We start from the raw sequence: 25,209 nt of genomic DNA, 5'->3' as shown, positions 1-25,209 counted from the left end.
ACACTAGCAACTGGTATCATCACTACCACATTTTATTTATTTATTTATTTTTAATTTTTATATACCGGAATTCCTGTATGCAATACAAATCATGAAAAATCTACATCACAAGGTGAAAAACATCCATATAGAATTTTGATCAAGTAACACCTGCAACATAGCCTTGGAAACATCACCATTCAGGACAAGTACATATCAATTTCAATGCATATCCAGCATAGGTCTCTGCTTCAACGGCAGGGGAGAAAGTTTGACACTTCACGCATATCCAGCATAGCTCTCTGCTTCAACAGCAGGGGAGCAAGACTGATACTTCACTTTCAATGCATAGCCAGCATGGCTCTCTGCTTCAACGGCAGGGGGCAATGAAGAAAGGTGGATCTATATAGAAACATAGAAACATAGAAACATAGAAATGACGGCAGAAGAAGACCAAATGGCCCATCCAGTCTGCCCAGCAAGCTTCCCTCATTTCTTCTCCCATACTTATCTGTTTCTCTTAGCTCTTGGTTCTAATTCCCTTCCACCCCCGCCATTAATGTAGAGAGCGGTGGAGGAGCTGCATCCAAGTGAAATATCTAGCTTGATTAGTTAGAGGTAGTAGGAGTAGTAACCGCCGCAATAAGCAAGCTACACCCATGCTTATTTGTTTTTACCCAGATTATGTTATACAGCCCTTATTGGTTGTTTATCTTCTCCCCTGCCGTTGAAGCAGGGAGCTATGCTGGATATGCGTGAGGTATCAGTTTTTTTCTTCTCCCCTGCCGTTGAAGCAGAGAGCTATGCTGGATATGCATCGAAAGTGAAGTATCAGGCACATTTGGTTTGGGGTAGTAACCGCCGTGACAAGCCAGCTACTCCCCGCTTTGTGAGTGTGAATCCTTTTTTCTTCTCCCCTGCCGTTGAAGTTATGCTGGATATGCGTGAAGTATCAGTTTTTCTTTTCCCCTGCCGTTGAAGCAGAGAGCTATGCTGGAAATTCGTGATGTATCAGTCTTTCTCCGATGCTGTTGAAGTAGAGAGCCATGCTGGATATGCGTCGAGAGTGAAGTATCAGGTACATTTGGTTTGGGGTAGTAACCGCCGTAACAAGCCAGCTACTCCCCGCTTTGTGAGTGCGAACCCTTTTTTCTTCTCCCCTGCCGTTTAAGCAGAGAGCTCTGCTGGATGTGTGAAGTAACAGTTTTTCTTTTCCCCTGCTGTTGAAGCAGAGAACTATGCTGGATATGCATTGAAAGTGAAGTATAAGAATGGAGTGATCAAGCTAGTTGAAAGGCATCAGGAATATTCAGGCAACAACCAACAAGGACTGAATTACATAGTCTGGATAAACAGATAAGCATGGGTGTAGCTTGCTTATTGCGGTGGTTAATATCCCTAACTAATTAAGCTATTTCACTTAGATGCAGTTCCAACACTGCTCTTTACATTAATGGTGGGGGTGGAAGGAAAATAGAATAAAAAAGGTTACTAAGAGCCAAGAGAAACAGATAAGTATGTGAGAGAAAAAAGAAGTGCGAAAGCTTGCTGGGCAGACTGGATGGGCCATTTGGTCTTCTTCTGCCGTCATTACTATGTTTCTATGTTTCTATAAGTAGAAAAGCCTGGACATCAAAAGTCACATGTATACAGTATTGCTAGAAGATTGTGAAGAGTTACTAGAGGGAAGAAAAGGAAGAGAGATTAAAAATGATGATGAAGAAGGAGGATTAGAAGGGCAGGTGGTCAAGAGAAAAGAAGAGATAGGGGAGAGGAAAAGAAGGGATCTCCCTCATCATCCTACCCAATAATGAGGATATAGAATCATAGAGAGTAAACAGTACTGGGACACTGCTACTCAGACTAGGAGTTGTCCAAGGACTGGGTCACCAACCCAATAGAATGGGTAGAGTGCAACCATTCTTTGGTGCGGGAGAAGAGGATTTTCCTGTTTCAAGGTTTTCTAGGAGAGGAGAAGATACGTTTGGGAGAACTAGAAGGGATCCTCAAGCCTTTCTCAGCACTCAAGTTATGGTGGGTGTGAAAAGCTCTGCACCCTCACAAAGTGCTTTGAAGACTTATTTTTGTCTTTTGGGACAGCATCTGAACATCTTGGTTTTATCTGCAACTTTTGAAGAAATATTTTTGCATCACTGATTGTTGCATTGCTGAACCACTTTATTCCTTTTTTCCAGTAAACTTCATTTTTGTTTTGTAACAACACTTGGAATTGAGGACTGTTTTCTTTGAAGTGTCTGAATATGATCCCCTGGGCCTTAAAGGTCATCCTGTCCCCCATAGCAAAAATCCATGATCCCAGATGTTGCAACAAATTTGTGAGGGCTCAACAGTCTCTGAAGTGTGGCTCTCTGTAATTAGTTACATAAAATAAAATCATTCCGTTCCTGTTTTGTCAGGTGCTTATGGAGAATACTGAGCCTACAATCTGGTAAGTAACATGGTATTGATATTACATGTAGGGATTAGTATTCAGCAAGGTGGCTAGGAACGTGCTATACAGCTAAAGTTAGCCAGATGACTTGTCCCAGATATTCAGTGGGATAAATGTTCTCCTGACTATCCCTTATTAAATTTATCCGACTAACTTAAGCTAACCACCAGCTTTGAAAATGGCCAGTGAGGTTTAGTTATCCAGGCTTGTGTGACCAGATAATCTGCAATTTAACTGGATATTTTCAAAAGATATCTGGTTAAGTGGAACTCTTATCTTAAAAAAAAAAAAAAGTTTGAACGCACCGGTCCCAGCCTGATTCCTACCTGCCACCTTAAATTTTTAATACCCCTATTGACCATGGTCCCCTCCCCTCAACCCTCTGATGAAAATATGTGAAGACTCTTGGCACTGGCCCTACCTGATCCCTCCCTGATAAATGGAATAAAAAATATGGACTCCTTCCCCCATCCCAGTCCTAGCCCTCCCATCCACTTGGTATCTGATCAAACACAAGGGAGCCTGATTTCCAGCACCAGAATCGCATTATGTTGCAATCCAAGGTGCTTCCCGCATTGCTCTGTCAGCAGTACTGGAAGCATTAACTATCACTGTAACTGTCCAGGGGCTGGACTAGCTTTCATAGCTCTCAAAACCTAGTCACAGATATATTAAATTAGACCACAAATAGATGTCACCAACAACTTGTTTGGTGACCTTTATGTCTATGTATCCAACTGGACTAATACAGCAACTATGCTACTCTATTATGGGGCTCGAAATGTCTCCTTGGTATCATTCAGTCACGCTTAATGTTATATTCTGAGTTCCAAGCTGACACTTTTCAGCTCTGGACCTTGTTTCATAATAATCCAGAAAAATTAGGGAAGCACCAAGGTTTATTGTACTATGTCAATCCAATTTGTTTTCTTGAATGACATTAATTATGGGATAGATTTTATAAAAAAGCTCGCGAGCGTACTTTTGTTCACTCACCAGGCGCAAACAAAAGTACGCTGGATTTCAATAGATACACGCGTAGCTGCACGTATCTTTAAAGTCCGGGGTTGGTGCATGCAAGGCTGCCCAAAATCGGCAGCCTGCGTGCGCTGAGCCGCGCAGCCTGCCTCCATTCCCTCCACCCCCCCCCCCCCGCACCGTTCCCTCCCTTCCCCTACCTAACCTCCCCCCCCCCCGGCCCTATCTAAACCCCCCCTACCTTTGTTGCAAAAGTTACACCTGCCCGAGGCAGGCGTAACTTGCGCGTGCCAGGCCAGCCGCCGGCGAGCCATGGTCCGGTCCGGGGTTGGTCAGGAGGCCGTGGCCATGCCCCCGGAATGCCCCCGATGACGTGCCGGCCGTGACACGCCCCCCGACATGCCCCCCCCAAACACGCCCCCGATGATGTGCCGGCCGCGACACATCCCCCGACACGCCCCCCCAGGAAAGCCCCAGGACTTACGCGCGTCCTGGGACTTTGCGTGCGCCGGCAGCCTAGGCAAGATAGGTTCGGCGCGTGCGGGGGGGGGGGTTGGGGTAGGTTTTCGGGGGTTACGCGCGTAACCTACGTGCGTAACCCTTTGAAAATCTACCCCGTCCTCTAAGACTGATTATAGATAATTGGTAAATCTCATCCAAATCTTTGAACTGCAGAAATATCCTCTGGTCAGTCAGTCTTAGCAGGGCATCATTCTGGAGCTGTTATGTACCATCTCACTCCAACGTCCTCTGCATCTTTTGTTGCAGTCTGATAAGGATGTGCATTCATTTGAAATAAATGTGTAAAATGCAAAGAATGAGGCCATTTTCAGGTGTTCCAAATGGAACAAACTAAAAATGGCTTCCTATGAAAATGCCTGAAAATATTTGGGGTTATGTGCAATTATGGCATTAAAATAAAAAGTTATATTCTACTCGAATCCAATAAATATACTCTAAACTGGCTCAATACCCCAAGTCTTATAAACTAAAACAATGTGTATAATGCTACTCCTTGGGGAAACTGCAAACTAGCAGATTATGTCTTGTCTTTCACTCACAAACTACTTTTTAAGAAAAAAAGACAAAACCAACCAGAAGTGGTATCAGAAATTTTGCGGTGCTTCCAATCTCATGGGCTCTTGCCCTTACAGGGCTACAACCCCTCTCCTGTATAAGCACTAATAGATCACGTCACTTACCAACTTACTGGTGGCTTGTCTATTATAAAACTTTTTTTGTTTTTAATTCTTTAAAGTGCAAAAAACCGCATCCCTTAAATTACCCATATTTTTATTAGAGGTTTCACTCTTCACCCTTCTACTAAACTCGAATTATACTTATCTCTTAAGCTGCGAATTACTCGCATGAATCATGGCTGATTCGCCTGAATCACTCGCCCGACATTGCCAATGTTTCGGCGCGCTCCCCGCGCCTGCTTCAGGGGCTTTCAATCGTGCTCAATCATAGAGAGCATTTATTACAATCAAAAAGAGAAAAACCATCCACCAGCCGGTTAACGTGCGTACTGCCTTACTCTTTGGGAGTGAATGAGGTAGTACGTAGTATTAGACGTCATTGGAATGTTCTACAAGTGCATACAGTTTTTGAAGCACAGCCCCTTATAGCATTCAAAAGAGGTTCTAATATAAAAGACCAGGTGGTCAGTTCGCATTTTAAGGTCCAAAAAGGAAGATTAGGAGAAGAAACAGGACACTTTCCATGTGGGTCCTGTGCATTGTGCCCATTAGCTCATACTAATATTGATGTTCCTCTAGAAAAATTAAGAAAATTTAAACCTATAAGAAGAACATCATGTGTTTCGAGAAATGTAGTTTACGCTATATGGTGCCCATGTGGGCTCATATACGTAGGTAAAACCACAAGACAATTGAAAACACGTCTAATAGAGCACAAGAGCGCAATGAAACGGGGCAGATTGGAAGCACCGTTAGTGCAGCACTGTGTTGAGAAATCTCATAGTTTTGACAGTCTATTTTGTACAGTTTTGGATAGCGTTGAGCCGGACGAGCGGGGAGGAGATTTAAACCACTGTTTGTTACAACGAGAACAGCGATGGATTTTCAAGTTGGATACTGTTGCTCCCGCCGGCCTCAACAAAGAAGTAGATTGGACAGTTTATTTGTAGCTGATTGGTTGGACTACGGTCCATGTCCTGTGTATAAAACAGCTGATATCCGGTAAAGGCGGCAAGCCAGCGTTTGTACGCCATATCTGAATGGGAAAATTTTAAGTCCAGCTGAATCGTAAGTTCCGTAGCGTTAGTCGCGATAAAAGAATTGATTAAGGCAAAGAATTTTTATATTCATGTTGTTTTTTAGAAGCAGTTGAGCACGATTGAAAGCCCCTGAAGCAGGCGCGGGGAGCGCGCCGAAACATTGGCAATGTCGGGCGAGTGATTCAGGCGAATCAGCCATGATTCATGCGAGTAATTCGCAGCTTAAGAGATAAGTATAATTCGAGTTTAGTAGAAGGGTGAAGAGTGAAACCTCTAATAAAAATACGGGTAATTTAAGGGGTGCGGTTTTTTGCACTTTAAAGAATTAAAAACAAAAAAAGTTTTATAATAGACAAGCCACCAGTAAGTTGGTAAGTGACGTGATCTATTAGTGCTTATACAGGAGAGGGGTTGTAGCCCTGTAAGGGCAAGAGCCCATGAGATTGGAAGCACCGCAAAATTTCTGATACCACTTCTGGTTGGTTTTGTCTTTTTTTCTTAAAAAGTAGTTTGTGAGTGAAAGACAAGACATAATCTGCTAGTTTGCAGTTTCCCCAAGGAGTAGCATTATACACATTGTTTTAGTTTATTAAAATAAAAAGGCCATCCCAAACCCCTGAAAACCCCCTTCCCACTCAGAAAATCCTAATCCCAGCACTTGGGCCTGCCTAGCTAGGCCTCCCTCTGTCCCTTCGATCCCCCATTCCTGGCCCAAAAATAGGTTGCTTGGAGCCTGGCCTGGTCCCTTCCCCTCACATTTAAAGGTTCTGGGATAGGGGAGCTCCCACCTCAACCCCTACTTAGTCCCTTCCTGGATCCTCAATGAAGAAGGGCAGCAGTAACACCCAGAGCTTTAAAAATGGTGCCATTACCAGGAGGATGATGCCAAAGGGATATCACTTTGGTGCCTTTCTCGAGTGAGGTTGGTGCCACTTTTATGTGAAATTGTAAGTTGCAGCTCGGGAGGGAGTTCCCTGGCCCTGACACCGAAATCAGTAGAGGAACCTGGCCAGGCTCTGGGCCAATCCACAGCAGGCTCCAAGCAGGCCCCAGGTGAGCCAGTTTTTGGGCTGTGGATGGTGATCAGAGGGCCTTCTGGAGGCTTCCTCTTTATTTAAAAAATCAAATTGTTAATATTAATTAAGAGCTTCACTCTTGAGCAGTGCCATCACTAGTATTTGATAAGTTAACAGTACCTGAAGTATCGCCCAATGCCAAAGGAGTAGGGGGGTAATGGGACAGGGGACATTTTTTACTTTTCATTGTTGAGCTGCATTGTTGAATTACATTGTTGATCTACAAAGATTGTAACAGAAATGTTATTATTTATGCTCTATTTTTCTTGCGATATAAAATGAATAAAGAGATTTAAAAAAAAAAATCAGGTTATTCCCTTTTTTTTTTATGTTAAATGTATTTATTTATTTATTTATTTATTTAAGGCTTTTATATACCGGTATTCATCGAGACATCATATCGGTTTACATTTAACTTATAACAGCAGGGAAATACAATAAAACAGGGGGATAGGCGGAATTGGCGAGTATACAGAGGGATATAACAATCTTTAGGGAGATCAAGTATATAATAAATATGAGCAATTAATAAGGAGTTGCGGATAGAGAGTATAACATGGCAAATAAAATAACATGGAGTTGTGCATAGTAAACTATAAATTAATACATAATTAGCTGCATGAGAGAAAATCTGCATGCATTGCCTCTATAACATGCAATTGCATGCAAATTTTCGCTCATGCATATTCATTGTGGGTATCCTGAAAACCTGACTGTCTGGTGGGCCCCCGCCCCCCGGACAGGATTGGTGACCACAGAGCTAGAGAATATTTTAACCTCTTCTTGGTGACAAGTGTGATAATAGAAAAAAACAACAACATCTAGTTATGGTATCTTACTGCCCTCCCAACGAGGTCATGTTTGAAAAAAAATCCTTCGTCAGGAAACGTTCCTTCTCTCCTTCTGTACCGATGAACACGTCGCTTCATAAACCTTCTTTGCTGATCAACAATTAATGAACAGGATAAGTTTTAAATAGCATCCATTTCTTTTATATTCAACAGGTTACCTGGAAACAACCAATCAAAAAGTGTTATTCTTAAAGCACTTATCATTTTGAAGCCTATGATAACTGGAGAACCAATGAAAAAAATGTATACTCCATCCATCAAATGTCATTATTGGAATTACATAGGAATAGTTGTTCATTACAACAAAGATGACCAGACTAGTTCTTCATTCATACCAGAGGGCGCTACAGATTGCAATGTATAAATCCAAAAGCTTCGCGATAATTGAGGCGTGATCGCACATCACCCCTCTGATTAATATTAGCTATTTGTTCAATAATAGTCCACTGTAAACTGTCTAAAGAATAGTGCAATGTCACACAGATAATTTCTCATGTTTTTAAATAGGACCTGAACTCTAACCTCACGTGAAGTTCACCCTATTTAAACTTTAGGGCAAGCACATAAAATGGCATAAATCACATTAATAGAATGACAATCTATGCGTGATTTCCTTTTAATCCTGTGACTGGGTCTTGCCACCAAATACCCTCCATGGTATTACTGCAAAAACTGCACAATCAACATTGAAAATGACCTACTGTATCCTCAGGGGCTGTTCTTCCAATAGCTGCGAATGAACCACCTTATCTTTAATGTTTGCCCCACGCAATGTAATTATCAATGGAGGATTGTGAAAAACATTATGTAAAGCTAAAATGTGCCAGTGTTTCCTAATGGAAGATGCAATAATCCAAGTCGTAGTGGAGGTTTGCTTCAACATTCAAACAAGCTATGACTGTTCTTTAACAGGTTTATAACCTAGTAACAATTGACGGTCAGGAAATTTAGCCCTTTGTAAGCCCAGCTAATGGCCTTTTGAGGATATCCTTGTTCATGAAATTTTACTGCTAGTATACTGGCTTGATACTCAAAATCTTCCAGTTCACAGCAAATTCTCCTAATACGGAAAAACTGGCTGACTGGTAAGCCCATCTTAAATGACTGAGAATGATGACTATAAAAAAGTAAAAGATTATTCTTTCAGTTGGTTTATGGTACATAGACATCTTAAACTGCTCCCCTGAAGTATTACCATAACATCCACAAATGAAATTGATTGAGTTGACCATTGTATTGATCCACCTGCTAAATTCCATAAGTTGTTCTTCTGATGCTGTCTATAATGGAAAAATATAATCTATATAACAGTACCCCCAACAATATATTGCCACCATTCAGAGCCATATATATATGTATCTTCAAAATTTGCCATATATAAATTGGCTACTGAAAGTGCCAAAGATGAACCCATTGGGACACCATGGGTCTGATAAAAAACCTTGATCCAAATTGAAAAACATTATTAAACAGCACCACTTCAGTTAATTGCTCCAGTAGCTGAGATGGTATTTGATGTATGCCCCGTCCATTTTGTAAAGCTTTTTTCACCATATGGACATCTTCTTGCTGGGTTTTATTAGTGTATAATGCTTTAATGTCCATAGTGGCTAACCAAACGGTGTCACTAGAAACTTGCACCAATTGTAATAAAGTTAAAAAATGTGATGTATCCTTAACATAAGACCTTAATTGTTGTACCACAAGCTGTAAAAAACTTGTCCACAAAAACTGCAGGCAGTTCTAAAACTGTCCCATTCAGCTATACTATCGGTCTAATAGGTGGTGCTCTGATGTTCTTATGAATTTTAGGTACTGAGTACTAACAAATATTTTTTTTCTTTGTTTGTTAAGAAACTGGCATTTTGTACAATGGAATTCAATCTCTCCACAATGCTTCCATAATCTGTCCATCATCTGTTCCATCATCTGTCAAAGGACTATAAAATGTATTATCATTTAAATGTGACAGCAGAATATCAACATATTGCTGTCTGTCCTGAACCATGATCGCTCCATCTTTATCGCCTAGTTTGATGATTAAATTAGATGATCTAGATAATGGTTTTAATGCCTCTCATTGTTCCCTCAGTAAGTTATGACACCATTTTTGTTTCCTAGCTTCATATTGTGTCAAATCCTGCAAGACTAATTGATGAAAAGTCTGAATAAGCAGATCCATAGGACCGGGTGGATTCCATGTTGAATGTGGATGGACTATAGGACAGTCAACAATATTGTTCACATTGTTAGTAAAATAAAGCTGAATTTTTAATTTGCATATAGAACACAATTTAGCTATTCTACAATCAAATTCTGAATGGCTGGTGGTGGAGACAAAAGATAGATCTTTATTTAAAACATCTAATTCAGCTGTCATAAGACTAACAGATGCTAAATTAACTACAGAAGATGTTTCTTGTTAGAGATGTGAATCGGAACCGGAATCGGTTCGGATTCCAGTTCCAATTCACATGTGGGCTTTTTTTCATCAGGCCCGATCGCGGTTTTGTTTATCGGCTGCGCACGAGCCGATAAACAAAAAAACCCACCCCGACCCTTTAAAACTAATCCCTTTGCTTCCCCCACACCCCGACCCCCCAAAAACATTTTACAGGTACCTGGTGGTCCAGTGGGGGTCCCGGGTGCCAGCCATCCAGTGCTCCCTCCATGTGACAGGGGCTGGCCAATGGCACGGATGCCCTGTCACATGGTAAGGGCAAAGGCCATCGGCACCATTTTGATTAGTGGCAGCCGATGGCCCGAGAGCAGGAGATCACTCCCGGGACCCCCACTGGACCACCAGGTACCTGGAAAATGTTTTTGGGGGGGTCGGGAGGGTGGGGGAAGCAAAGGGATTCATTTTAAAGGGTCGGTGTGGGTTTAGGGGTTATTTTTGTGTGCCGTTTTTCCCACCCTCCCCCAAAACGATAAGAGAACCCCCACGATCAATATCATGGGGTTTTCCTATCGTTTCGGGGGAGCCCCCGATTTCTGACGATTTTGAAAATATCGACGATATTTTCAATCGTCCGAGGCCCGATTCACATACCTATTTCTTGTATTGTTGGCGGGTGGTACATCCTTGTTGTGGAGCCTCCCCTTGATTTGTTCTGCAAAACCGGATACAATTGGCTCTTCTGGGACCCTGTCCCATTGATGGATTTTCTAAAAAACCACCCTGTGTGGGATTAAGTTGATTGTCACTTTTATATTTTCTTCCATCTCATCTAAGCTACTAGAGCTTTCATCAGAGGAAAAGGCAAACCTGACCTGTTTAAACGGTGTTGCCTGTTGCTTATTGCCAATCCAAGTAATTACCTTATCCAATTTGTAATCACCCTGATCTCATTTAAACTTATTGATCTTTACATTCTTAATAGTCTCATGGAATTGTTTTAATGTGGATTTAAAATCAGCCAATTTTTCATCAAAATATACCCCAGCAAGAAGCATTGCAGGCGGTGAGAAAAGCTTTACAAAATAGACCTGGCATACATCAAATACAATCTCAGTTACTGGAGCAATTAACTGATGTGGTGCTGTTTAATAATATTTTTCAATTTGGATCAAGGTTTTTTCATTAGACCTATGGTGTCCCAATGGGTTTGTTTTAGGCACCTTCAGTAGCCAATGTATATGTGACAAATTTTGAAGATATGTATATATATATATATATATATGGCGCTGAATGGTGGCAATACATTATTGGATGGTACCGTTATATAGAGAATATTTTTGCATTATGGACAGCATCAGAAGAATATCTTATGGAATTTAGCAGGTAGATCAATACACTGGATAAAAATCTGCAATTTACAGCAAAATGGTCTACTCAATTTCGTTTTTGGATGCTATGGTAACACTTCAGGGGGGAACAATTTAAGACATCTGTATATCATAAACCAACTGACAAGAATAATCTTTTGTGTTTTCATAGTCATCATTCTCAGTCATTTAAGATGGGCTTACCAGTCAGTCAATTTTTCCATTTGAGGGGAGTTTGCTCTGAATCGGAAGATTTTGAGAATCAAGCCAATATACTAGCAGTACAATTTTAAGAACGAGGATATCTTCAAAAGGCCATTAACTGGCCTTACAAAGGGCTAAATTTTCTGACCACCACAATTTGTTTGAATGTTGAATCAAAACATTTGGACTATGATTATTGCATCTTTCATTAGGAAACACTGGCACATTTTAGCTATACATGATGTGTCACGATCTTCTGTTGATACCTACATTGTGTGGGGTGAACGTTAAAGATAAGGTAGTTCATTCACAGCTATTAGAAAAACAGTCTCCTGAGTGTACAGTAGGTCATTTTCAATGTGGATAGTGCAGTTTTTGAAGTAATACCATGTCGTTCTATTAATGTGGTTTATGCCATTATATGTGCTTGCTCTAAAGTTTATAATAGGGTGAACTTCACGTGAGATTAGAGTCCGGTTAATTGAACACAGGTCCTGTTTAAAAACATGAGAAATTATCTGCATCTATAGTCCAACACTGTGTGACATTGCACTATTCTTTTGACAGTTTACAGTGGACTATTATTGAACAAATAGGGGAAGATTTTCAAAGCCCTATGCACGCTGAGCCTATTTTCAAAAGGCCCAGCGGCGCGCATAAAGCCCGATCCGATAAACAAAAGGCCCAGCACCGCGCATAAAGTCAGATCCGATAAACAAAAAACCCACCCTGACCCTTTAAAACTGACCCCTTAGCCTCCCCCACCCTCCCGACCCCCCCCCCAAATGTTTTAAAATTACCTGGTGGTCCAGTGGGGGCACAGGGATCAATCTCCCACTCTCAGGCCGTTGGCTGCGCTAATAAAAATGGCGCCAATGGTCCTTTGCCCTTACCATGTGACAGGGTATCCGTGCCATTGGCCGGTCCCTGTCACATGGTAGGAGCACTGGATGGCCGGCGCCATCTTTAAAAATGGCGCGGGCATGGCCGACATCCAGTGCTCCTACCATGTGACAGGGGCCGGCCAATGGCATGGATACCCTGTCACATGGTAAAGACAAAGGGCCATTGGTGCCATTTTTATTAGTGGCAGCCGACGGCCCAAGAGCGGGAGATCGCTCCTGGCGCCCCCACTGGACCACCAGGTAATTTTAAAATGTTTTTTTTGGGGGGGGTCGGGAGGGTGGGGGAGGCTAAGGGGTCAGTTTTAAAGGGTCAGGTTTTTTTTTATCGGGCCATCGGCGCCATTTTTATTAGTGGCAGCCGACGGCCCGAGAGCGGGCAATCGGTCCCGGGGCTTCCACTGGACCACCAGGTGATTTTAAAACATTTTGGGGGGGTTTGGGAGGGTGGGGGAAGGTAAGGGATTAGTTTTTTAAGGGTTGGGGTGGGTTTAAGGGTTGTTTTGGTGTGCCGGTTTTCCCGCCCTCCCCCCAAATAACTCCCGTTAGTGGACACAAACCCGCTTAACGATTTTTCACGATAAATCGGGGGAATTTCTATTGTATCGCACTCTTTAACGATTTTTCACGATTTAAAAAATATCGGACGATATTTTAAATCGTCAAAAAACGATTCACATCCCTAATGGATGCAGTATACATTTTTTTCATTGGTTCCCCAGCTATCATAGGCTTCAAAATGATTAGAGCTGTAAGAATAACACTTTTTGACTGGTTGTTTCCAGATCACCTGTTAAACATAAAAGGAATGGACATAATTTAAAACTTATCCTGTGCATTCAGGGGTAAATTTTATAAGCTTGCACGCATGCGTCCATGTGCGCAAGCTACCCAGCACGCGCACATGCACACACAATTTTAATACATGCGTGCGCCAGTGCGTGCATGTTATAAAATCGGAGGTCGGTGTGTGCATGGGGATGCACATTGTGCAACCTGCATGTGCTGACACCCGCGGCCTTCAGCAGTTCTCTCCCAGTTCTCTCCAATTTAGGAGCAGCCTAGGAGGGAACTTCCCTACCCTCTATACTAACCTTTCTACCCCTTCCCCTAACCTTCCCGCCCCCCTAGCCCTATCCTAACCCCCCAAAATACTTGTCTTACCTGTTGCGCCTGCTTTGAGCAGGCGCAGATTGCGCATGCCAGCACCTGATCCCCCAGCACAGCGGCAAATGGCTGCTGTGTCGGGCACCTCTAGCCCTGCCCCCAGACCTCCCCGCCCTGTCCCCTGGACCACCCTGCCCTGCCCCCCGGACTGCCCCTTTAAGGAAACCCTGGACTTACATGCATCCCGGGGGTTTACACATGTGGCCGGGCCTTTGAAAATAGGTCTGGCATGCATAAGGCCACCTACGCACATAAAACCCCAGGTTTTATGCACGTAGGTCTTTTAAAATCTACCTATCAAGCAACGTGTTCATCAGCATAGTAGGAGAGAAGGAACATTCCCTGACGAAGGATTTTCTTTTGAAACATGGCCTCATTGAGAGGGCAGGTAGTTACCATAACTAGATGTTGTTGCCTTTTCCTATTATCACGCTTGTCACCAAGAAGAGATTGAAATATTCTTTAGCATATAGATCTACCCAAATAGAAGTATGTACAATATGCAGTCTTAAGAATAATAATAATTAATTTGTTATGCCAATTATAATATTTTCACTTTAAATATTTTTCTAAAATAATTTTCACAAAATTTAACACTTTAGGGTGGAAGATGGTGGGTGGTTCATGATTATACATTCTGTGTTACACTGATTACCTGGGTGGTAAAAGTTTAAATTGTATGAAACCACAATCTCTTCACATATAATGTTCAGTGTTTAAATATTGCACATTAAAAAATTAATTTTTATTTTTTCATACATGCATAGTTTGTGCTCATTTATAAAATTAAGGAAAGGTGCACATTTCTTATTATTGTGGGTTTTTGTTATACCTTATTTTAAGTAGACAATTTATAGTTTTGGTTTGTAGCATTCTCAAATGGCCATGACCTTTTTTTTCGGAAGAGGGTCAACTGGTACTTCTCTGATTTCTGCTTTGTGAATGGCACAAACATTTCTACAGTTCAAAACAGTTACTGTAAATCACTCATTGTTTTACCTCTTTCCAAGAAGGTTTATTTGTTTTTTAAAGCTTAATTTAAGATATGTATGTGTGACTATCTAAAGAAAGCATCTGTATGAAGAAAAACAGAAGTTAATTGCCCGACTCTCTGAGATGGATTTTACTCTAAGCTTAAATATAAAAAGGAAAAGTATATGCACAAGAATTAAAATAAATTAAAATGTATATCACTAAGGGCCTCATTTTCCAAGCACTTTACCGCGTGCGATAAATTCGCAAATCACGTTAACAGCTGTTAACGCGATTTGCGAATGCAAATTAGTCATTTGGTATTCAGGGAGCGGAGTTGGGGCGGAGCATATGTAAAGCGGGAACCTGTGTATCGTGTGCGGCGAAACAGCCGCAGTGTTAGTGCGGCTGCTATCGCGGCTAATAACTACAGCGACGCTCATACCTAATCCCCACCCCGAGTTAGTAGGTGGCCCTCCCCATAGGGGTTAAAATACCTATGTAGGGCATGGGCACTATAGTAAGTCTCTCTCTCTCTCTCTCTCTCTCTCTCTCTCTCTCTCTCTCTCTCCCTCTCCCTCTCCCTCCCCCTCCCTCCCCCCCCCCCCCCCCCATCGCTGCATGTGATTTTTCCCCACTGCACGAAAGAAGCCTCATTTGCATTGGTAACGCCCCTAATGCGTTATTGGAACATAAGGCCCTAAGTGTACCTAGATAATGAGGTGTCCCTTACAATATTATAGAGTGGAGCTGAAACAAAGGGGCAGATTGTAAATACTTGCGTGAGCGCGTACTTTTGTTCGCGCAGCAGGCGCGAACAAAAGTACGCTGGATTTTATAAGATACGCGCATAGCCACGCGTATCTTATAAAATCCAGGGTCGGCGTGCGCAAGGGGGTGCACATTTGTGCAACCTATGCGCGCCGAGCCCAGCGCGGCCTGCCTGTTCCCTCCGAGGCCGCTCCAATTTCAGAGCGGCCTCGGAGGGAACTTTTCTTCGCCCTCCCCCCACCTTCCCCCACCTTCCCCTCCCTTCCCCTCCCTTCCCCTACCTAACCCACCCCCCCGGCCCTTTGTCGGCAAAGTTACGCCTGCTGAAAGCAGGCGTAACTTTGCGCGCGTCGGCCGGCAGCCCCGCTCCGTCCTCTGGTCCCGGAGGACGCCACGCCTCTGGTCCCGGAGGACACCATGCCCCAGGGCCCGCCCCCTAAACGCTGCGGCCCGCCCCCGAAATGCCGCGTCATTTCGGGAATGCCCCCAGACATGCCCCTCCCTCCCCTTTTCGAAAGCCCCGGGACTTAAGCGCGTCCCGGGGCTTTACGCGCGCCGGCGGCCTATGCAAAATAGGAGCGCCGGCGTGCGAGGGCCCTGCGCGCGTAAATCCAGAAGGATTTACACGCGCGGGCCTTTTAAAATCTGCCCCAAAGGTCCTTAAGACCTAGATTCATCAAAAAGCTATAAATATAGTGAAAAATGCACCCGCGATAAAAAAGGGGGCGTGGTTGGGCTAATTTCCATGCTCCTGCATCACATAGGTAATTTCTGCAAGCTGTGATAAATTTATCACACTAGCTCTAATTTTTGCATCGCATGCTGATTATTCCAGCAGAGGTGTATTACCGATCGAAAAGGTTTTTATTGCAAATGCCAAGAGAGTGAGAGAGATAGAGACCAATATGTAATTTTGCTCTTTATACCACTGTAAGAGGGGACACGCGGGGTGGGGTTTGGCAGGTGGGGTAAGTTTGTGGAGGCAGTTTTTCATACACAGTCAGATGTACAAACACCAAAGTTGACTTCAGTGAAGATTTTCTGTCATTTGGAGTGATGAAAGGTAAAAGAGGAATTGATTTGTACAATGTATTTTCTATCTAGCTTGAGAGAGAGAGAGCCTCTGTAGAGACTAATATGTAACTTTGCTATTTATACCACTATAAGAGGGGGCACTTTTAACAGAGACTCTCTCTCTCTTTCTTTCCTCTCTCCCTCAATGGCATTTGTGATAGAAACCTTTTTGGTCGGTAAGTCACAGCTAACATGGGCACAATGCACAGAAAAAGGTGTAGTTAGTTATTTCCGGTGTTAAAACTTATGTTGCTGTGTGTTACTCTATCGCTTTTGATGTTAGGAGCTGCTTATTATCATTAACTCTGCCTAAACTCCTTCCACTTGCACAAATAGGGGTAGATTTTCAAAAAACGCGAATAGGCGTACTTTTGCTGGCGCATCAGGCGCAAGCAAAAGTACGCTGGATTTTAGTAGATACGCGCGGAGCCGCGCGTATCCACTAAAATCCTGGATCGGCGCGCGCAAAGCTATGAATTCTGTATAGCCGGCGCGCGCCGAGCCGCGCTGCCTACCCCCGTTCCCTCCAAGGCCGCTCCAAAATCGGAGCGGCCTTGGAGGGAATCCTCTAACGCCCTCCCCTCATCTTCCCCTCCCTTCCTCTATCTAACCCACCCGCCCGGCCCTGTCTACACCCCCCCCCTTACCTTTCTCCGGGGATTTACGCCTCCCGGAGGGAGAAGTAAATCCCCGCGCGCCAGCGGGCCTCCTGCGCGCCGGGCCGCGACCTGGGGGCGGGTACAGAGGGCGCGGCCACGCCCCCGGACCGCCCCGGGCCGTAGCCACGCCCCGGTACCCGCCCCCAAAATGCTGCTGACACGCCCCCGAAACGCTGCGACGACCGGGCCCGCCCCGACACGCCCCCGACACGCCCCCTCGGAGAACCCCGGGACTTACGCGAGTCCCGGGGCTCTGCGCGCGCCGGTAGGCCTATGTAAAATAGGCTCACCGGCGCGCAGGGCCCTGCTCGCCTAAATCCACCCGGTTTTGGGCGGATTTAGGCAAGCAGGGCTCTGAAAATCTGCCCCTTAATGTTTCATTTGCATATTAGCGCACTTTGCACTATTTACTGCATATGTTAGGGCTAAAGCCCTAATGCAAAATGATAAATGACCCTGTAAGTTTGTTGAAAATAGATCAATAATTTAGGTGTCTAGATTGTTACTCAGCTTTTCCTGAACATTGGCCTCATAGGTTCTAACTAGGAACCTTCTAGAAAATATCTTTTTAGCCCTAAGTTATAGCAGAACCCTAGCAAAGACATATATACTTAGAAAATCTCTGGAACTTAAAAATACTATATATGCAGTTTATGAAACCAAAATGTAATCTACAAAATCAACTACTTGCAGTGACTATTGAAGCAAGAATTCCTTCAAAATAATACAATGTTGATGTTTTGATGGAACAGGATAAATGTATATATTTTTTTTTAATAAATAAATACATTTTTTCTAGTCTGCACAAATGTATCATTCCTAACAGTCCTATGACCTACTGGCTTTCTGCCAGTAGGTCATAGGACTGTTTGTATGTCACTGAATTAAAATGATTTGTATGTCACTGAATTAAAATGATCTCAAGGAAAGCAGTGTGTGTAAAAAGTGTTCTTTGGATATAGAAACTTTTTTGGCATTTATTTATCCTGAATTTGATACAATCTGCCCCCCCCCCCCCCTTTTTGATCAGGGTAACCGAGTAGGACATTATCCAGTATTTGAGATATTCTGTAATTTTTTTTTTTAGTATAGAGTATTTAAGTATAATCTCTACTTTACACTTTTAGTATCTGACATGACTCATGATTTAAGTTTAATATGTTGGTTTTTTATGAAAAAGTTACCTTTCATTAATGTTTTTGAGTTAGCAGGAGATATTCACAGAGTTGCCTACATGCTGTTTGAAAATTGTTTACAGAAAATAACGAACCAAGCAAATCGGATTGCCAAAGGCTTAACTGTTTAGATAATATACCACATTATTAATTAAAATACAAGTCAGCTTTTCCCAGCACTCGTAGCCTGTGGGTATCCAATGCATTCCACTTGATTGAATCAGGTAGTGGCAGCACAGGCATTTTTTTCATTTTATGCTTGGAGGCATAAAAACGTGTAAGCCTGTTTTTTGCTGTTTCATATGAAAAAAAAATAATTTTGAAATGAAGCCATATCAGTTATAAGCAGACAAAAAATAAAAAAAATCTCCAGTATACCTTTGAACAGTGATTTAAACAAGGGGGTCTACAACCTGAGAAACTCATATGGCATTGCATTATAAGCAGACCTTTGTCTATGGCCAAGGCAACTGTTTCCATGGAGATACAAGATATTTGACAATGGGTACTGTTTTGGTGAACAAAGCAGAAGACCAGCTTATAGGTATATGAATTTTATTTATAGGGCAAAAAAGAGGAAGGATTATTTTAGAGAAAAATCACAAGTCTATAATTTTGCTATTTTTAACTACTTTTTAAAAAGCATATATAATTGAAAAAACTGTGATGGTTATTTTATTTTACTTTATCTTGTTTATGCCATTTTGATGGTAACTTAAAAAGTACTTTAAAAAGCAACAGAAAACAGTAGCACAGAATGTCATTTCAAAACAGACAGTAAATTAAACTAACCTCTAGCTAAATCTTGAGAAACAACTGTCATACACTTGAATTTTTTCTACTTGTAAAGTGTAAGGATAACAGATTTTTTGACTAGCCCTCAAAAACAATGTCACCTTCACATAAAACAATGATGAAATCAAGTAAGATGACTGGAACATCACCACTGATACATTTAGACATTATAGATAGATCCAGCACAATATATTAGGTAAGAGCCATAGATATAGGGCTAGATTTTAGAAGGTACGCGCGGGCGTTGATTTGTGCGCGCAACCTGACGCATACAAATCTACGCTCGATTTTGTAACATGCGTGCGCAGCCCGCGCATGTTATAAAATCTGGGCTTGGCACACGCAAGGGGGTGCACACTTGTGCACCTTGCTCGTGCTGAGCCCTAGGGGAGCCCTGATGGCTCTCCCCGTTCTCTCCAAGGCCGCTCCAAAATCGAGCGGCCTCGGAGGGAACTTTCCTTCTGCCCCCCCCCACATTTCCCTCCCTTCCCCTCCCTAACCCACCCCCCAGCCCTATCTAAACCCCCCTGACCTTTATTGTAAAAGTTGCGCCTGCCTCTGGGCAGGCATAGGTTGTGCGCACTGACCAAGTGCCGGCGCGCAATCCCCCAGCACGGCCTCTGTGCTGGAGGCCTCGGTTCCCGCCCCGCACCACCCCGCCCACTCCCCGCCCCTTTTTTCAAGCCCCAGGACATACATGCGTCCCAGCCCTTGCGCGCGTCACCGGGCCTATGCAAAATAGGCTCAGCGCGCGCAGGAGCAGGTTTTTGGGGATACACGCATAACCCTTTTAAAATCCGCCCCATAGAGTTTTATTATTAGTACTATTTGTTATTGTTAAAAACAATATATTAATTCAAAGTACTAGGTTACTGAATTTTTTATGTCCAATGTGTACATGGTTTACATTTGATTATCATGAAGTTTGGAATAAAAAATATTATTGCTATTAGCATCGGCGTAATGTTCAAAAGAATTTACATGTGAGAACTGGATTTTGCATGTGTAAATGCACTTTATGTGTGTAAGTGGGCTTTTGAAAATTTCTGCTATATATGCCATTGATTAATTATCAATAGATATTACACATATAAGTGTACTGTTGTGACCGCGACTTACAGGTCCTGATGCAGGCATGGCCGCTAGCTCATGGGAGAGCGTGAGCCCCTGAACTATGACACGACTCAGAGAGGAGCCCTGAGCCACACCATGGGAGGTGAGCACATGCAAGCATGGGTGGAGCAGGAACAAAGCAGGACTGGAACTAAAGCAAGGAACATGGAAAAGGCACCAAGCAGGATCAACCCTCCGCTGGATCTACACGCACCAAGGAGACCCAGCAACGCAATGCTGGTCTCAGGAGTAGCCCTCCAGCTACTCAAAAGCCCTTTTGGACCCACCACTTGGGAATGACAAGTGCGTGAGGCTAGACAGAGGCTGAGGGCAGAAGCAAGATGAGGACTTGGAACTTGGAAGGACTCAGACAAGGACTTGGAACTTGGAAGGACTCAGATGAGGACTCAGGTTACTCGGAAGACTCAGACAAAGACTTGGAAGGAGTCAGTCAAGGATTCAGGTTATTCAGAAGACTCGAACAAGGATTCAGGTTACTCAGAAGATCTCAGACGAAAGTACTGGGTGAGAACTGCATTGCAGCGTGCCCTACACAGCCGCCTATGGCTGGTCGCGGACCATGCTGAGCGTGAGCAGACTCCAGGCTAAGTAGTGGAACTTGAGACTGGAACATGTCAAAGATTCAGTGGAGGCCTGCACCGGGGCACGCCCTACACAAGCGCCTGTGGCTGGCCGCAGACCATGCTGGAGTGGAGCAGATTCTGGCAGAGTCGAGGGAATGGATGGAAGCAGGCAAGGAATTCCGAAGACGGGACAGGATTCAAGACTTAGGATTCAAGACTCGGAACTTTGAACTCGGAACATTAAAAACAAGGGTCTTCCGGAGACTTGCGCTGCAGACGAGAAGAAGTCCTTGTACCACAAAGTGCCCTACTCAGCCCCCCATGGGCTGGTCATGGACCACAATGGTGGCACGCCAGGGAAGGTGGATGCAGGAAACTGGGAACTGGTTGCAGAGGCGAAGACGAAGGCATCAGGACCAAGACATCAGGAAAACAGAACATCTGGAACACCAAGACGCAGGAACGGAACCACAGAACATCAGGACATGGAAGAGGAGATGAAGGAGATGAAGGAGCTCCGATGGAGGACGAGACCAGGAACATCAGGACAAGGAGACCAGGAACAGAGAACGAAGAGCCATCTAGACAAGTGAAGACCACGGAGGACCTTGACCCAAAGAAGAACACAGACAACTGTAGATTCTGGATCCAAAGGCCCTGTGGAACAGGAACTGAGCTCTTTTATAGGGCTGAAGCATGAAGTTGAGCTGAAGAGGACTTCCGGTGGGGCCACAGGCTTTTCCCGCCGCTGCCCTTTAAATATCTTTGAAGAGGTTCACGCTGGCACCTAGAAGAGGGCCCAGGAAGGAGCAGGACTCTGGACAGAGGCATCCCTGCCACACAGATGGAGGAGGAAGCAGGCAGGCATACGGAGCGGCCCGATGGTGGCACAGGCCGCGAGGAAAAGCAGGGCCCAGCAGCGGCACTAGGTCGCGAAGATGATTCATTGGCGGCTCTCCTGCCGCATGAGGTGTCCTGGTGGTGGCACTCCTGCCATGGATGAAGGAGTCAGTGGTGGTGGCTTCCCAGCTGTGCAAAGGAACAGCAACTCGGCGGCAAAGTCAGCAGGGATGAGGGGGCAGCCTGCCGCATGTGACATTGCTCTAGGGCAGCGAAGGCAGTGGCTGCATGGAGCAGAGTCCCGACGGCGATGGCGGTGTGTAGTGGAGAGGCCTGCTCGTGGGATGGGCTCCACGAGCAAGATCGTAACATGTACTTTAAGCATGTAAATGACTTTTGAAAATTGCTATGATAGTATATTATGGGCCGGATTTTAAGAATTACGCACGGGCGTAGATTTGTGTGCACAACCTGTCACACACAAATCTATGCCCAATTTTATAACATGTGCAAGCAGCCGCGTGCATGTTATAAAATTTGGGATCAGCGTGTGCAAGGGGGTGCACACTTGTGCACATTGCGAGCGCCGAGCCCTAGGGGAGCCCCAATGACTTTCCCCATTCCCTCTGAGGCCATTCCGAAATCGGAGTGGCCTCAGAGGGAACTTTCCTTCCACCCCTCCACCTTCCCCTCCCTTCCCCTATCTAACCTGTCCCCCAGCCCTACCTAAATCCCCCCCTACCTTTATTCTTTTTATTTACGCCTGCCTCTGGGCAGGCGTATGTTGCATGAGCCGGCCAAGTGCCAGCGCGCGATCCCCCAGCATGGTCGCTGGGCCGGAGGCCTCAGTCCCACTCCCTGACCACCCCGCCCACTCCCCACCCCTTTTTTCGAGCCCCGGGACATACGTGCGTCCCGGAGCTTGCGCACGTCACCGAGCCTTTGCAAAATAGGCTTGGTGCGCACAGGAGCAGGTTTTAAAGGGTTATGCACATGTGTTACATGCGTAACCCTTTTAAAATCCACCCCTATATTTTCACAAATAACTCCATTGAAAATGACCTCCTTAACTGTATTTGTTTTTATTTACTTATATTGGATGCCATGCTTAATAATTCAAAGAACTTCAAGCAAGTAACAATAATGAAAACAAACTTCATACCCAAAAACATAACGCAAAGGGAGTATAACTTTCAAAACTGCTAGTGTGTGCCCATTTATGTATGTTCTGTATATGGGTATCCGCAAATTTGCTATTTCATTTTATAACCTGTGTGGACATGATATGAACAGGTTATGAAATGTGAGTACATATAAATGCACTAATGTACACGTAAGTAAAAATCATGAGCTATGCAAGTTACAACATCTGGGAAAAAAGCAGCACTTATCTGGGTAAGTTATGATTTGTTTGGCTAAGCAGTGCCACTTAACCTAGATAACTATGAAACGTGCTACTTGTCTGTCTAAGTAGCACTTTTCCGACTTATCCCTGCTGAAAGCGCAGGATTCTTCTAAATTTATAGCTAATTTAAAAGATTCGGCAGGCAATATTAAATCCACCACATCGGATATAGCTGGAATTTTTTTTGAATATTATCGCAAGTTATATTCAACTGATCCGGTGGCAGAGGTGAACATCGCAGAATTTTTAAAGATGCTACCGCTACCACGCTTGTCCACTGAGCAGCTGTTAAGGTTGCAAAGACCCATAGAGGTTGCTGAGGTTTGTGAGGCGATCCAGTCATTACCAGCCCATAAGGCACCAGGCCCAGATGGCATGACATCTCTATTCTACAAAACATTGAGTGTTGAAATATCTCCTATTTACAACCAGTATTTGAAGAAATGATGGATCGCCAGGAGATGCCTGCTACGATGCCCATGTTGGAGTCCCCTGATCAGGTGGGCTTTGTGGCAGGAAGAAGGTCCACAGTGAATATATATAAAGTAATGGCTGCTCTAGAACTTTGCCAGGCATCCAAAATTCAGGAGCCCTTGTTGGTCACTTGTACGCTGAGAAAGTGTCCGATAGGGTAGTGTGGCCCTTTTTAAGGCAGGTGTTATCTAAGCTAGGATTGGTGGTTAAAATTTATGATTACATCAATCTACTTTATACTAACCCATCTGCTAGTATAATGGTCAATGGCCAACTTTCAGATGAATTTTATTTACAGAGGGGGACGAGACATGGGTGCCCCCTTTCACCTCTTCTGTTCATTTTAACAGTGGAGCCCTTGGTCTGTCATCTAAAAACTACACCAGAGGTGACTGGCATTCCGGTGGGATCCCAAGCTTATTTAACTCTGCTGTTTGCTGATGATATTTTGCTTCTCTTGTCCCATGCTCGTAGAGCTCTCCCGGAAGCTATCAGTATTTTTCGGATATACCAAGCTTTATCGGGATTTAAATTGAATTTGGATAAAACTGAGGCTCTGGCCCTGGGTGGGACCTTGCGGGATATGTGGCCAAACTTTCCTGTAAAATGGGCTGTGTCCACTATTAAATATTTAAGCATAATTATCCACTCAGACCCTCGGCTGTGGTACCGTCTAAATATACCCCCCGTACTTTAGAAAGTGGAGCAAAAGTTGGCAGGATGGAAAAATCTGCCTTTATCTTTGCAAGGCCGAATTGTGGTGATTAAGATGGTCATTTCCCCTCAAATATTATATAAATTCTCCATGTTACCTTTTCTGTTCCTTACCAGAGACAATAGGATGATCCAATCCGCTATACATAAATTTATATGGAATAATAAGTGAGCATGGCTGGCATACTCTATGATGACTGCTCAGCGAACCCATGGAGGTTATGGACTTCCAAATTTTATAGTTTACTCCTGGGCTGCAAACCTCCGTTTTTTGGGGGATTGGCTGCTGGGTACTCAGGCGTACATGGACCCCCAACTGATAAGGGCCATATGTTATCCATCTGACCCATGTCTCCTTATTCACACTTCACCACACTTGCAGCAAAAGTTAACTATAGGCCATAGGTTAATACATACCGTCAGGAAAGTATGGGGTATCACACGTAGATTATTGCACCTCTCAACTCATGTTTCTCCGCACTTTCCCCTACGAGGTCTAACTTCAGAATCCTGCGTAATACTACCAGTTCACCATGATTTTAAGACATCCCCAAACTGGCCTTTACATGATGCTATGGATCAGGATATGGGTCAGGTATATTCCTTTGCCCAGTGTCAGGAAAAATTGGGCCTCCAGCCCCATCAATTTCTTCTTTATGGTCATTTAAAGGCCTTGGTCCAACTAGCATTTCAAAAGGCAGGGGAGAAGGTTACCAAATCAGTATATGGAGATTTAATAGGATGTTTTAAAGCCAAGTTGGGCTCACTTTCCTGCTTGTATCAATTTTATAATTCTGTGTTAATGTGTCCTATTTTTACCAAGTTGACTCCTAAATGGTCTAGGGACTGTGGTGAAGACCTGGATGAACGAATGCATAATCACTGATCAGTCTATTGTTCAGATCACTAACAATGTGAACCTCCAAGAACTACAGCAGAGAATTTTTCATTGCATTGTCTACTCACCTGCAAGAGCATATCAGATGGGAAATATAGCTTCACCTACTTGCTTAAAGT

The sequence above is a fragment of the Rhinatrema bivittatum genome, chromosome 6 (assembly GCF_901001135.1).
Source record: "Rhinatrema bivittatum chromosome 6, aRhiBiv1.1, whole genome shotgun sequence".
In the NCBI taxonomy this organism is placed as follows: domain Eukaryota; kingdom Metazoa; phylum Chordata; class Amphibia; order Gymnophiona; family Rhinatrematidae; genus Rhinatrema; species Rhinatrema bivittatum.
The sequence above is the reverse complement of the archived record's forward strand: the minus strand, read 5'-3'. Positions refer to the sequence as shown.